The 12,804-nt window shown below is 47.6% G+C and overlaps 1 protein-coding gene across 2 annotated transcripts in view; it reads left to right on the top strand.

Annotated features, from left to right (window-relative positions):
• PAN2 (poly(A) specific ribonuclease subunit PAN2) overlaps positions 1-12,804 on the top strand; it is a 1,342,435-nt gene that overhangs the window by 499,791 nt on the left and 829,840 nt on the right. The gene's annotated exons all lie outside the window — the stretch shown is intronic.

Below are 12,804 nucleotides of genomic sequence, written 5' to 3'. Positions count from 1 at the left end.
CACAGGCCACGTAGGGTGGGAGTGGAAGCGATAAAGAAACATGGACAATGGTTGGGTGGTGTTAGAAAAACCCACTCCCACACCGGAAGGGTGGTGGTGTTCTCCCAGACACGCTGTGGTAGCTTGGCTCGAGCGGTAAGGAAGGCACCGTGTTAAGCATACGCCATACCCACACAATAACCATGCGTGCATCCGTTCCCAAAACGACACTACACCTTAAAAATTATACTGAAAATATATCTCTTTATCTTTTTTTCTCTTAGTTGCTGATTAAATAAATAATAATACAATCACAGAAGGGTACGTCAAATGAATAATACTTCAACGATTCAATAAATAAGGTAGATCATAAATAATCAAGGCATAAATATAAGTGCATTACCTAACAGGCAATTAAATATTATGAGGCAATAAATACTGCGAGACCATAAATATTGTGCGACAATAAATACTGTGAAACAATAAATACTGTGAGGCAATAAATAGGATAAATACAATAAATACAGTGCTCTCAATAAATAATAAAAGCCAACAGTGACACTTGAAAATCAGTTCACATTCCTGAGGTATTATGGGATGATTTGACCCAATCCCAGCTTGTAGAGATTTGGATGGCCTGAGGGGTATACTCCCTGGCTTGGACAAGGCTGAGGCCTAAACTGAGGTAGATCAAGGGAGAATCTAGAGATCTGGCTCTCCCACACTACACAACCCCTCTGTATGAGTCTCAGCTCACCCCTGGCACAATCAAGCTGGTTCCAGCACCTCTCTAGCCCCTAGGATAGTCTCTCAGGGCTCCACAGGGCCTTAGGCGCCCTCTATTCCACTTACTGCCCTTTTTATGAAGCTCCGACGCCGCTGGAGTCGTGTCGACGCCGTGAGGCGGTTCCGGTTCGATGTCGGCGGCCTCGGCGCGATGTCAGTTCTTGACGACGTCGATAGGCGGCTCCGGTTCGATGTCGGCGGCCTCGGCTCGATGTCGATCTCCGGTTCGATGACGTTGGGCAGTCTTGGCTCGGTGTCGACTTCGGGCGGCTCCGGTTCGATGTCGGCGGCCTCGGCTCGATGTCGACCTCCGGTTCGATGATGTCGGGCAGTCTTGGCTCGATGTCGACTTCCGACGGCTCCGGAGAGCGATCTCCACTCCCGACCTCCGGTGCTCCTTTCCTCAGGTTCCGGCGACTCCGGAGTGCGACCTCCACTCCCGACCTCCGGCACGATTCTCTTCAGGTTCCGGTGACTCCGGAGTGCGATCTCCACTCCCGACCTCCGGCACGCTTCACCTCGGTCTCCGGCGAATCCGGAGGGCGGACTTCACTCCCCCGTCGACGCCGCACACTCGACCTCAGGTGTCTTCCTCCACGACCTCTGGTACTTTCCACGACCTCCGTCGGCGCCCTCTCTCGACCTCTGGTGGCTCCGGGTACGACGTCTGCTTTCCAGTCAGCGCCGCTTCTTCACCTCCGGCCCCAGGTCTCCAGGCTTCTCGACGTCGGACTTCAGGTTGTTACCAGTAACCAGGTCAGGAACTTGCTGTTCTTTACTTTTAAGGCCTGTTCCTGCTGTCCAGGTCCTTAAGATGGTTTTTCTTGCTTTCTCCCACACAGGGCTCCAGGCTGGGCTCAGTCAGTAGGGACTAGTATCAAGGGTGGGTTTATGGACCCCACTCCAGGCACAAGTTTCCACCCCTGCTGCCTCACTCCTTCCTCCTTCAGGTTTCTGCTGCTCTCTCTTCACCAGTCAGGTGCCAACTGCCAGCTCCAACTGTCAACTCTGGCTTAGCTTCCCAACATTCTAAACCGCCTCCAACTGTCACAGGGTTCCAGAATGTTGCAGAAGGTTCTAGTAGGTTCCAGTGATGTCACAGGTGACAATGGGTGGCCACCATTTTGTGCTCCAGGCCCTCAGACAGAAGTTCCAGGGGTAGATAAAATGGCTCCCTGAATCTGCATCAATACTAAAAAGTCTGGTGGTTCCCAAAAAGGAAAAATACTAACAGGGTTTGAGGCAAAAGTGGGACAAAATAAATAATGATGAGGAGGGACCACCCAAAGGGCTGACAGGTCTAACCAGGTGGGAAATAGTGTCTGAATCCAAATACAAGCAGTGGTCGGACACTAATTAAAATGAATCAATCTGTGCTTGGTCCGCGCTCCACACAGGGAATAGGAAGTGATGCCAGACCCGCACTGAGCAATTAGGAATCAGCAAATAAGGCTGACAAAGAAAGGCAACAAATGGTAAGCAATGGGCGGGCTCCTAGCCCTTTACAGTAAGCAATATCCCTTGCAGCATCAGTGCATGTGCGCTGTCAGGTGAGACCTAAAAACTGGCTTCCTTACCCATTCACGCACAGGAGCTTGAAACTGCAGAGCTCTATCCATTGTAACAGAGAATTAGCTGTGTACAATAAGCAGTGACCTCCCCCTCTCAGAGTTGCTGCAAAGTACATTTGGGATATATCTATATATGTAAATATAATATCAGACCTTGGTTCTCAATATGCATGTGCACACTTCTCATGTAAGGTTTTTGGGACTAGAAACGGACGCTAGAGGATAACAATGAGTTTTATCTGCACACAACTAACTCGTTTTGTATGTAATTCATGCACTCTGAAGTCCTTATGTAATATTCTATTGTAAAGCGCTCTGACACCTTCGGGTAAAGATTGCGCGGTATAAAAACACATAAACACATTTGCTTGCAGCGCTTTAACTTCTGGAGTGAAGTAAACCCACATCCTCGGCTGTCCATAACGTGGGTGGGGTTAACTAGCAGTGGAGTTCTCTTCTCATATTAAACGGGGGAGGTATGGGGTCTTCAAAAATTTTATTGTTATTAACCCTCAAAGAAAGAGTGTAAAACAGTAGTCTCTTGCATTCAGCTGCCAAAGAGGAGCTGAGCAGCTCTTTGGACACAAACAGAACCACTCTGTCAACAACACGATCTCAAATGAATAGCAGGCCGACCCTGCATGCATCCCCTGCTTGATATAAACCTACAACCCTCTTCACTCACCTGCAAACGCCACAGCAACAACCACCAGTGTTGGACAATCGTTGCTGCTGTCAAGGACGCAGAGCGAGGGCGGGATGTTCATAATGGAGAGAGGACTAAGGAAGCCTCCTTTACATGGCGGCCATATTTGAGAGGGACCTTGTCCGACTAACAAGCATAGAGCGTCCACGTTTTCCCACATTCTGAACTCAATGGTTAGCCAATCTACTAGAGTCCGGTTAACTTTAACACAGTACAGACATTTGCTTAAGTATGCCTTTTCAAAACATAAACTACGTGCAAGGTAAATCGTTCAGTATTGCCGCATTCTCTTACATAAAATTACCACATCTATTTTTTGTTGCTGTTTTACATGACTCATGGTCACGATTTTTTTCAGAACCACTGTATTTTGAGCCTCAGATGTTGTTGATATGAAGTCGAGAGTGACCTGCTTCCCCAACTACACAACTCTGGCTTTAATGTTACATCTACTTCCTATGCTATGGTTGTAAAGTATGTCAACAAGCACGGTCCACTTTCACTTTCGTCTGGAGCATGGGGATCTCTTGTCTTTATGGGGCCATGTGTTTTGAACACATGGCCCCATAAAGATAAGAAATCCTTTACGACGAACTCGAAGCAGGCAAGCCCGTCCAAGTGGGACGGCAGAAAAAGCCAAAGGGAGGTAACACACACAGCTCTTTTCCAATGGCTGGCCACCGTTTAGCATAAACGGTGACGCCGGCCAATGGAAAAGAGGGGCGGGTCTTAAAGCCCTTTACTGAAACTCCTCAAACTCATTAAATCTCGCCGAGTGAGCTGCGCATGTGCGCAGCCACGCTAGCCGAGACCTAAAAAGATTTGGGAAGGGTGTCTTTTAAAAGGGGCGTGACCAAAGGCTCGTAGCCGAAAATCCCGCATAAGGAGTAGTAATAAAGAGCTGTAAAATAAAATTGTTCGCTTCAGAGCCTGCCCCACTGATAAATATTTCGATGACCCTCTTATAGTTTTGCTAATGTATCAAAGTATGTTACACAGCAACCGACAAAAATACCTATAACAAGACAGATCTATTGTCTTCGCCAACTAAGTTCGATAAATAAACAAATATTAATTAGTTGTAAATAATTAGAATGAAACGTTTTTCAATTCTGTAAACATGGCACGGTGGAATTAAATACTACGACGGGCTCGAGACTGGACTGTGGAGTGCATCTGACACTCCCGTTCACTCCTTCGCCCCGCTTTCTGCAGTCCATGCCTTTTAGACGGTTATTCTTTTTCTCCCTCCTATCTTTGTGAAATTGTCCATCTGCATCTCCATACCTGGCAACTCACATGATGCCACCGTATGACACATGATATTGGCTTCCATCACCAGATCAGGAGCTGATATCACAGGGTGGCAGGGAAAACTAGTTGAAAACCACTGTAAATAGTGGTTTTCCATCTCTTTCTGAGGCTTTGAACTGCCAACATTCATTAAAGGGTGTGAAAACATCCCAGGACATCAACACCAGCCACAGCAACCTTTTTAGGGCGAGCCTGTCCCGCGCATGTGCTTCTCTGCGAGGCATGCTGTATTTGAGTATGGACTTGAAGCTCCACCCACTCCCAATATTTTTCATTGGCTAGGCATTGTACTTTGTAAATGCTGGCTTCTGATTCGTTAATAGGCTTGTCAGTCCCACCATAGTGCTGCCTTGTCTTCATTTGTAACCTCCCTTGAGGACTGGCCCTTTTACTTCTGTTAAAGACTAAATAAGACATGCTGTGTAAGCACTATTTTCTTAAATGAGTTTCTCCTACTGCAGGCACAACATGCTTTCCTGCAACATTCAGCGCACTGTACACGCTTTCACTTTCCAAGCAGCCCAACACAATGGCAGACGCTTTTTTTAAATTAAATATGTCTCACATTTACAAGAGTTTGAGCTATTGGCATTGTAAATGACAATGCCTTTTTATGTGTTAATTATCAAACCAATAAATAAAAGGCATTGTCATTTACAATGCCAATAGCTTAAACTCTCACAAATGCGAGACCTATTGCATTGCAAATGCTTGTTTTCGATCTCGTCAAGGCAGCGCTTGTTCTATCTCTTCAAAACCTGCTGTATTCAGGTATGGACTTGAAACTCCGCCTATTTTCCGCCCATCTTTTCAATTAGCTCCTATTACTGTCCTTTCTAAATGGTTGCTTTTGATTCATTAATAGGCTTACTAGTCCCTCCTTAGTACCTCCTTCTGTTGTATCTTCCCGTGAGGACTGGCCCGGTTACATGTGTTCTAACTCATGATGCTACATTGAGAGCTTCAGCTGCACTCCTTTTCCTTTTTTGGCCTGCCTCTGCTAAGTGTTCTGCTTACTTAGCGACAGCAGCTTTATTTGCCCTGTTTTCACCTAATCTCCCTGTGCCCCCACCCCTCCATCAAGATAGCTGCTTTTTTTTGGTTTAATGTATTATAATTTGTATACTTTCTCCATGTGCCCCCTCTCCCCATCCCCTCAACCATCCCACAACAGTACATGTTCGTCCCCACCACTCCTACTGTCAGGCTCTGTAGTATAGAGTGCCACTAACCTGGAAGCCGGGTACAGCGGGAACGATGAGATGCGTAGTAACCTTTTCCCCTAAGAGGTAACACCAGTGCGTGGTCAGTATCTCACGACACAGGTGGCACCCTTATCGGGGAAAGGGAAAAAAGGGACAAAGGAAACAAAAAGTAGTGTTGTCTCCCGATGTGGTAAAAGAATGTAGATTACGGTGATGACCCCTCTCTCCTGCACTCCACCCCAGTACCCTGAAAGAAAACACAAGAGACATACGTCAGTACTTAACTAAAACACATTCAAACCCTTCCTCCCCCCGTTCTCTGAATGCGCCGTTAACTTACGTGTGTACGTGTACTACTGACGTGTAGGGTAACAGGGTAGGTCATCAACTAACGGGAGTAGGTTAAGCAATAAACAATATCGATAGTACACAGTCTTGCACTTAGTAACATAAAGTGATACTTCTCAATCAGCCGAGATGCAAATGTTGTCTCTCTCTCTGAAAGCGCGTGTGTTAGACCTTTTACTGTTGCAGGGGAATCCCCGTACTTCCACGGACCAGGTTTCTGTTGTCTTGGTCAACCAAAACGTGTGGTAACAGAAGCGCTGGTTCCTGTCCAGCTGGCAACAAAAGAAAAGAAGTCTGACGATCCTTCCTGGAAATCCAAAACATGTGGTAACATAAGCGCTGGTTCCTGTCCAGCTGGCAACAAAAGAAAAGAAGTCTGACGATCCTTCCTGGAAATCCAGGCGATAATGTTCCTCGTGAAGCTTCTCGCCTCACTGGTAATGCAAGAACGCTGAATTGTCTCAGCGTGAAGTCTCCGCTGGTTGAAAGCTGTGACTGCGGAATCAAGGTTGTGGGTTATGTCTGTACCCACCCGGTACTTAGGTTTCTGTGTGGCAAGATTCCCGCGAGCCGACTACCAGGTATGGTCGCGCTCGGGAATCGGGTTAGCGTTGCTTCTTCTCCGCCTTGCAGCCTCAACGGCTGCAGTGTAAACGGGATCCTGTGGTTGCGCGCGCAGCGCGCCAGATTTAAATAACCCGCAGAACGGGTTGCGGAATTGCGGGACAGACGGGTGTCTTCGTAGTTCTCCTCGGTTCGTTTTTTCCCCCAACTGGGATGCTGGGTGAAGCTTTGGGACGGGCTCGTTCCTCCGTAGTTATGGTGAAATCTCAAGTGACAAGCACCGGTGATTATGGGGGCGAGGCTTATATAGCAAAGGTGAATTCTTCCCCGTGCATTATGGGAGATGTAGTGTTACGTGCCCCATTCATACCGCTCGACATGTACCTGCTCTCTGGCGCCCCCTCCTGTGGGTCATGACAGTACCCCCTCTCAACGTCCGTCGTCTCGGCGGACCTCCTGGTTTGGAAGGGTGTTGTGCATGGAAACGTCTAACGAGGCCAGGACAATGTAAGTGGCTCTTTGGTTCCCATGACCTATCTTCCGGCCCATACCCTTTCCAGTCTACTAGGTAGTGTACTTGGCCTCTGTATATCTTAGAATCCAAAATGGCATGTACCTCGTATTCTTCCTCCCCTTCTACCTCTATCGCTGGGGGTCTAACGGGTAGGCGTGTGTTTGCTTTGCAGGGTTTCAGGAGCGACACATGAAACACGGGATGTATGTGCCAGGCAGAGGGTAGTGTGAGTTTCATAGCAACGGGATTTATGATTTTGTTGATAGGATAGGGACCTATGTATTTGGGCTGCAGTCTACTGTTTCCTTTGAGTCGTAGGTTTTTTGTGCTCAGCCAAACTTTATCCCCTATCTTGTATGCAGGCTCCGGGGACCTTTTCTTATCTGCCTGTTTCTTGTCTCTTGCTCTCGCCTCTTCGAGGTGTATTTTAGCTGTGTCTAGAACGGATTTTATATGAGCATGGTGTTCCTGAATTGAAGGGAGCCTAGATGTAACGGGATACTCAAAGGGCAGCATGTTTGGGTGGAACCCAAAAAGACAGTAAAAGGGAGAGCACCCCAAGGTCGAATGAGTGGCGTTGTTGTATGAAAACTCAGCGGTCCATAGTAGCGTACTCCATTCATTGGTGTGCATCAACGTGAAACATCTGAGATATTGCTCCAAGGTTTGATTGAGCCTTTCTGTTTTACCATCTGTTTGAGGGTGATAGCTGGTGGATAACCGTGCATCCACCTTCATTATCCCACATAGCTCCTTCCAAAATCTTGAGGTGAATTGGGTCCCTCGGTCTGTGATAACGACGGCCGGTACTCCATGCAACCTTATTACGTGTTGTAAGAGGATAGTAGCGACTTCCGCCGCCGTGGGTAATTTAGGGAGAGCAAGGAAGTGGCCCATTTTAGTCAGATGATCTATGATTACTAGAATGGTATTATTCCCACAACTGGGAGGCATTTCCACTATAAAGTCCATTGAAATGGTATGCCAGGGAGAAGGAGGTATAGGAATAGGTCTAAGGAGACCGCTTGGTCTCTGGTGTGTTGCCTTTGATTGTGTACAGATGGCACAATTTGACACGTAGGTGGCGGTGTCTTGTCGGAGGTTTTCCCACCAGAAATAACGTAACACTGCTTGTTCTGTTTTCCGACTCCCTACATGACCGGCTAAGGCGGTGTCGTGGGTCCAGTGTAACGCCTGTTGTTGCAAGGATACGCTAGGTAGGTAGATTTTATTGTCGTGAAACAACAATCCATCTTTAAGGGTTCTCTGCTGGGGTTTTTCCTGAGACCAGGCGAGTGTATCTATGGTGGTTGTTTGTCGTTTCACCTCGGTGAGGAAGAGGTCGGTGGAAACCACTGCCGTTTGCGTAGGGAAGGTTGCCTTCTGTAAGATTATAGGAGATTCTTCTTCTTTCTCCGTATCGGGTGTGCCCACAGGTAAGGGTCTGGAAAGCGCATCCGCCTTTCCATTTTGTGGTCCTGGTCTGTATTTGATGATAAAATCAAAATCAGGGAAGAACAGCGACCATCGCAGTTGTCTGGGTGTTAAAGCTCGAGCGCTCTTTAGGAATAGGAGGTTCCGATGGTCCGTATATATTTCCACGGTGTGTCTAGCCCCTAGCAGATGGTGTCTCCATTCCTCACAGGCTCGCTTAATGGCCAACAATTCCTTGTCTGTCGTGCTGTAGTTTACCTCGCAACTTGTTAGTTTCTTCGAGAAGAAGGCGACAGGGTGGAGCTGCCCTGTGTCTGGATGCCGTTGAGAAAGAATACCTCCTAAAGCGTAATAGGAGGCGTCCGTTTCAAGCATGAAGGGCAGGGATGCATCTGGATGTCTTAGGATCGGGGCTCTCGTAAAACACTGTTTGAGGTAGCGAAAGGCCTCTTCTGCTTCTGTGGTCCAAGTGAAAGTTGCTCCTTTTTTAAGAAGATACGTCAAGGGATGAATAAGGGTAGAAAAGTTTTTTATGAACCTTCTATAGAAATTTGCAAACCCCAAGAAACTTTGTAAGGCTTTTACACTAGAAGGCGACTTCAACTCTTGGATGGCTTGCGTTTTCTTGGTATCCATACACACCCCTTCTGGGCCGATGACATACCCTAGGAACTCAACCTCAGGAGTATGAAAAAAGCATGTTTCAAGTTTCGCATAAAGTGAATAGCGCTGGAGCCGCTCCAACACTGCTGTTACGTGGTGTATGTGTTCTCCCAGGGATGAAGAGTAAACCAAAATGTCATCGATGTATACGATGCAGGACACGTCCAGCAGTCCTCTTAATACCTCATCCATGAAGTATTGGAAGGCGGCGGGGGCATTACAAAGACCAAAAGGCATGACTTGATATTCATATAAGCCAAACTTGGTTCTAAACGCCGTCTTCCACTCATCCCCCCGCCGCGCTCGGACCAGATGATATGCTCCACGGAGATCCAATTTCGTGAAGACTTTGGCTCCTTTTAGTTGATCTAATAGTACAGGAATGAGGGGGAGTGGATATCTGTTCTTTTTTGTAACACGATTCAGGGCTCTGTAGTCAATGCATGCCCTCAAGCCTCCCTCACGCTTCGGAATAAAAAAAAAGAGGAGATGAGGCAGGAGAAGAGGAATGCCGAATAAAGCCATTGTCTAACAGGGAACCGAGGTATTGTTGTAGATAGGTTGTTTCTGCTTCCGTAAGGGCATAGATACGGCTGCATGGAATACTGGCTCCCGGTTCTAGGTCTATCACACAATCATATGCCCTATGAGGCGGTAATTTATTGGCTTCCTGCTCATTAAATACATCGCGATACCTCTGATATTCTGGAGGTAACGTTGAAGTACATCCCACGTTCGTGTGGCCCCCACCGCTAGCCAGAAACATCACCGGGCTTTCATTCTTGGCTTGTTCTTTCATTTTGTCAAGAGTACAGTGTTCCAGACAATAAGGAGAGTTTAAAGAGACTGTTCGCGCTGCCCATTGGATAAGGGGATCATGGAGAGTCAGCCAGGGCATTCCTAATATTAAAGTGAATTGTGGGGCATCTATCAGATCGAACTGAATGGATTCACAGTGCTCCTTCCCTGTAGTCATTTGGAGTATTGGTGTATGGTATTCTACCGGCCCGGACGTTAGATCTGTGCCGTCCACTGCCTTAACCATCTCAGGAATTTTCTTTTTAACATATCGTATGCCCACTTCTTTGGCGTATGATTGATCCATGAAGTTGCCGGTAGCCCCGGAATCCAACAAGGCATGCACTAACACTAACCCAGCATCGGGTATGGTCAGCGTGACGCATACGTTCATGTGTGCGACTGCGCGTTGAATTGTATTGACTATAGCCGGGCAGACCTCTTCCTCAGGTGGCCACAAACAAGGGGTCTGACTCTTGTCTGGGCGTTCTAGTTTTCCGAGGCCTCTGACATGTACTCTGTAGCGTTCACCTTCTGTGTCTCCTTCATGTCTCTATACGGTGTCTTGGTCCTGGCCTTGCACTCTTTTATGAAATGACCCGATTTTCCACAGTACATACACAGGCGTTGCTTTCTTCTTTCTCGCTCCTCCTGAGTCAAAGGTCCCCGTATGCCACTGATTTGCATAGGTTCTACCCCTTCTCCTCCGGGTGATGGACCATTGCTTGGGGGTCGAGAACGCGGGGCAACGTATCTAGTTTCCATTCGAGTTTTATCGCCTCTCCTTTCTTGTAGGCGGTGATCTAATTGGACTGTGAGGTCAATGAGTTCATCGCAAGAGGTCGGGAGGTGTACCACCTGCGCAAGGACATCTTTCAACTCTCCCTTCAATCCTTGGTAATATAATGAAGTACGTTTTTCTACGGGCCAATCTGTTTCGGAGACCAATCTGTTAAATGTGGTGATGTACGATAGTAAGTCCTGAGACCCTTGCTTAAGGGTGATTAGATCTCGGTCTAAGGAGAGGGAGTGAGCTTTTCTGTCGAACAACTTGCGCATTTCCTCGCAAAATGTGTTGAAATTGCGCAAGGCCGGGTCGTCTCTTTCTATAAGGGGGAAAGACCAGCTAGCTGCATTACCACTTAGATAGGACATTACAAAAGCGGTTTTGGTCTGGTCATCGGGGAATACTGCTGGTTTGCACATAAAGTGCAGTTTACCCTGCCCTAGAAAGATGCCAAACTTTTTTGGATCCCCAAAAAAGGGTTCCGGGGGGGCTAAAGGTAAGTGTGCCGGTTGGATAACCTGTATTGTAGAGGATCCAGTACTACCTCCTCCCGCTTGTGTAGTATGCCCTGTACTCGTGCCACTAGGGTTTGGTGGGGGTAGTGTCCATTGTCTGATATAGTGCGCCCCTCTCTGATCGCTAGGACCCGGGCGAGATAGCCCAGCTACCTCTCTTCTCATAGTGCTCATCTCATTACGCAGTTCCAAGTTTTCACCCCGAAAAGCCTCTACTTCCATTCGTAGTGCAGTCAGTGTTTCCAATACTGAAGTAAGCACTACACTAGTGTCCATCGTTCAGGCTGTATAAAACCGTGGGCTTGTCACTCTGTCAGGCTCTGTAGTATAGAGTGCCAGCAATAAACAATATCGATAGTACACAGTCTTGCACTTAGTAACATAAAGTGATACTTATCAATCAGCCGAGATGCAAATGTTGTCTCTCTCTCTCTGAAAGCGCGTGTGTTAGACCTTTTACTGTTGCAGGGGAATCCCCGTACTTCCACGGACCAGGTTTCTGTTGTCTTGGTCAACCAAAACGTGTGGTAACAGAAGCGCTGGTTCCTGTCCAGCTGGCAACAAAAGAAAAGAAGTCTGACGATCCTTCCTGGAAATCCAAAACGTGTGGTAACATAAGCGCTGGTTCCTGTCCAGCTGGCAACAAAAGAAAAGAAGTCTGACGATCCTTCCTGGAAATCCAGGCGATAATGTTCCTCGTGAAGCTTCTCGCCTCACTGGTAATGCAAGAACGCTGAATTGTCTCAGCGTGAAGTCTCTGCTGGTTGAAAGCTGTGACTGCGGAATCAAGGTTGTGGGTTATGTCTGTACCCACCCGGTACTTAGGTTTCTGGGTGGCAAGATTCCCGCGAGCCGACTACCAGGTATGGTCGCGCTCGGGAATCGGGTTAGCGTTGCTTCTTCTTCGCCTTGCAGCCTCAACGGCTGCAGTGTAAACGGGATCCTGTGGTTGCGCGCGCAGCGCGCCAGATTCAAATAACCCGCAGAACGGGTTGCGGAATTGCGGGACAGACGGGTGTCTTCGTAGTTCTCCTCGGTTCGTTTTTTCCCCCAACTGGGATGCTTGGTGAAGCTTTGGGACGGGCTCGTTCCTCCGTAGTTCTGGTGAAATCTCAAGTGACAAGCACCGGTGATTATGGGGGCGAGGCTTATATAGCAAAGGTGAATTCTTCCCCGTGCATTATGGGAGATGTAGTGTTACGTGCCCCATTCATACCGCTCGACATGTACCTGCTCTCTGGCGCCCCCTCCTGTGGGTCATGACACCTACAAGATCTCTGTTTATTTTTCTTTCAATGACATTTGTACATTTACATCAGCTGCGATCGCTGCCTTTTTTCTCTTAGATTTGTGCATTTATATAGCACAGGCAGGGGGTAGAATAAGTGATGTACAAACATTTACAAATATTTGCAAAATATTGAGTTGATGCTTGAACACTGGTCCCCAGCTCCCGAGTTGAATTTGTCGGCTGCGTGCAGTGAGGTTAAAGTGCTCACTGATTGGCTGTGCCCTCTCTCCCCACCCTCTATCCCTTCACAACGCTACTTACCCGCCCTCACCTCTTCTTCAAGATTGCTGCTTTTTTTGGGGACTTTATTCAAATTATATTTCGTATAC

Source organism: Triturus cristatus, chromosome 4_2 (genome assembly GCF_964204655.1).
Source record: "Triturus cristatus chromosome 4_2, aTriCri1.1, whole genome shotgun sequence".
NCBI lineage: Eukaryota > Metazoa > Chordata > Amphibia > Caudata > Salamandridae > Triturus > Triturus cristatus.
The sequence above is the reverse complement of the archived record's forward strand: the minus strand, read 5'-3'. Positions and strand labels throughout refer to the sequence as shown.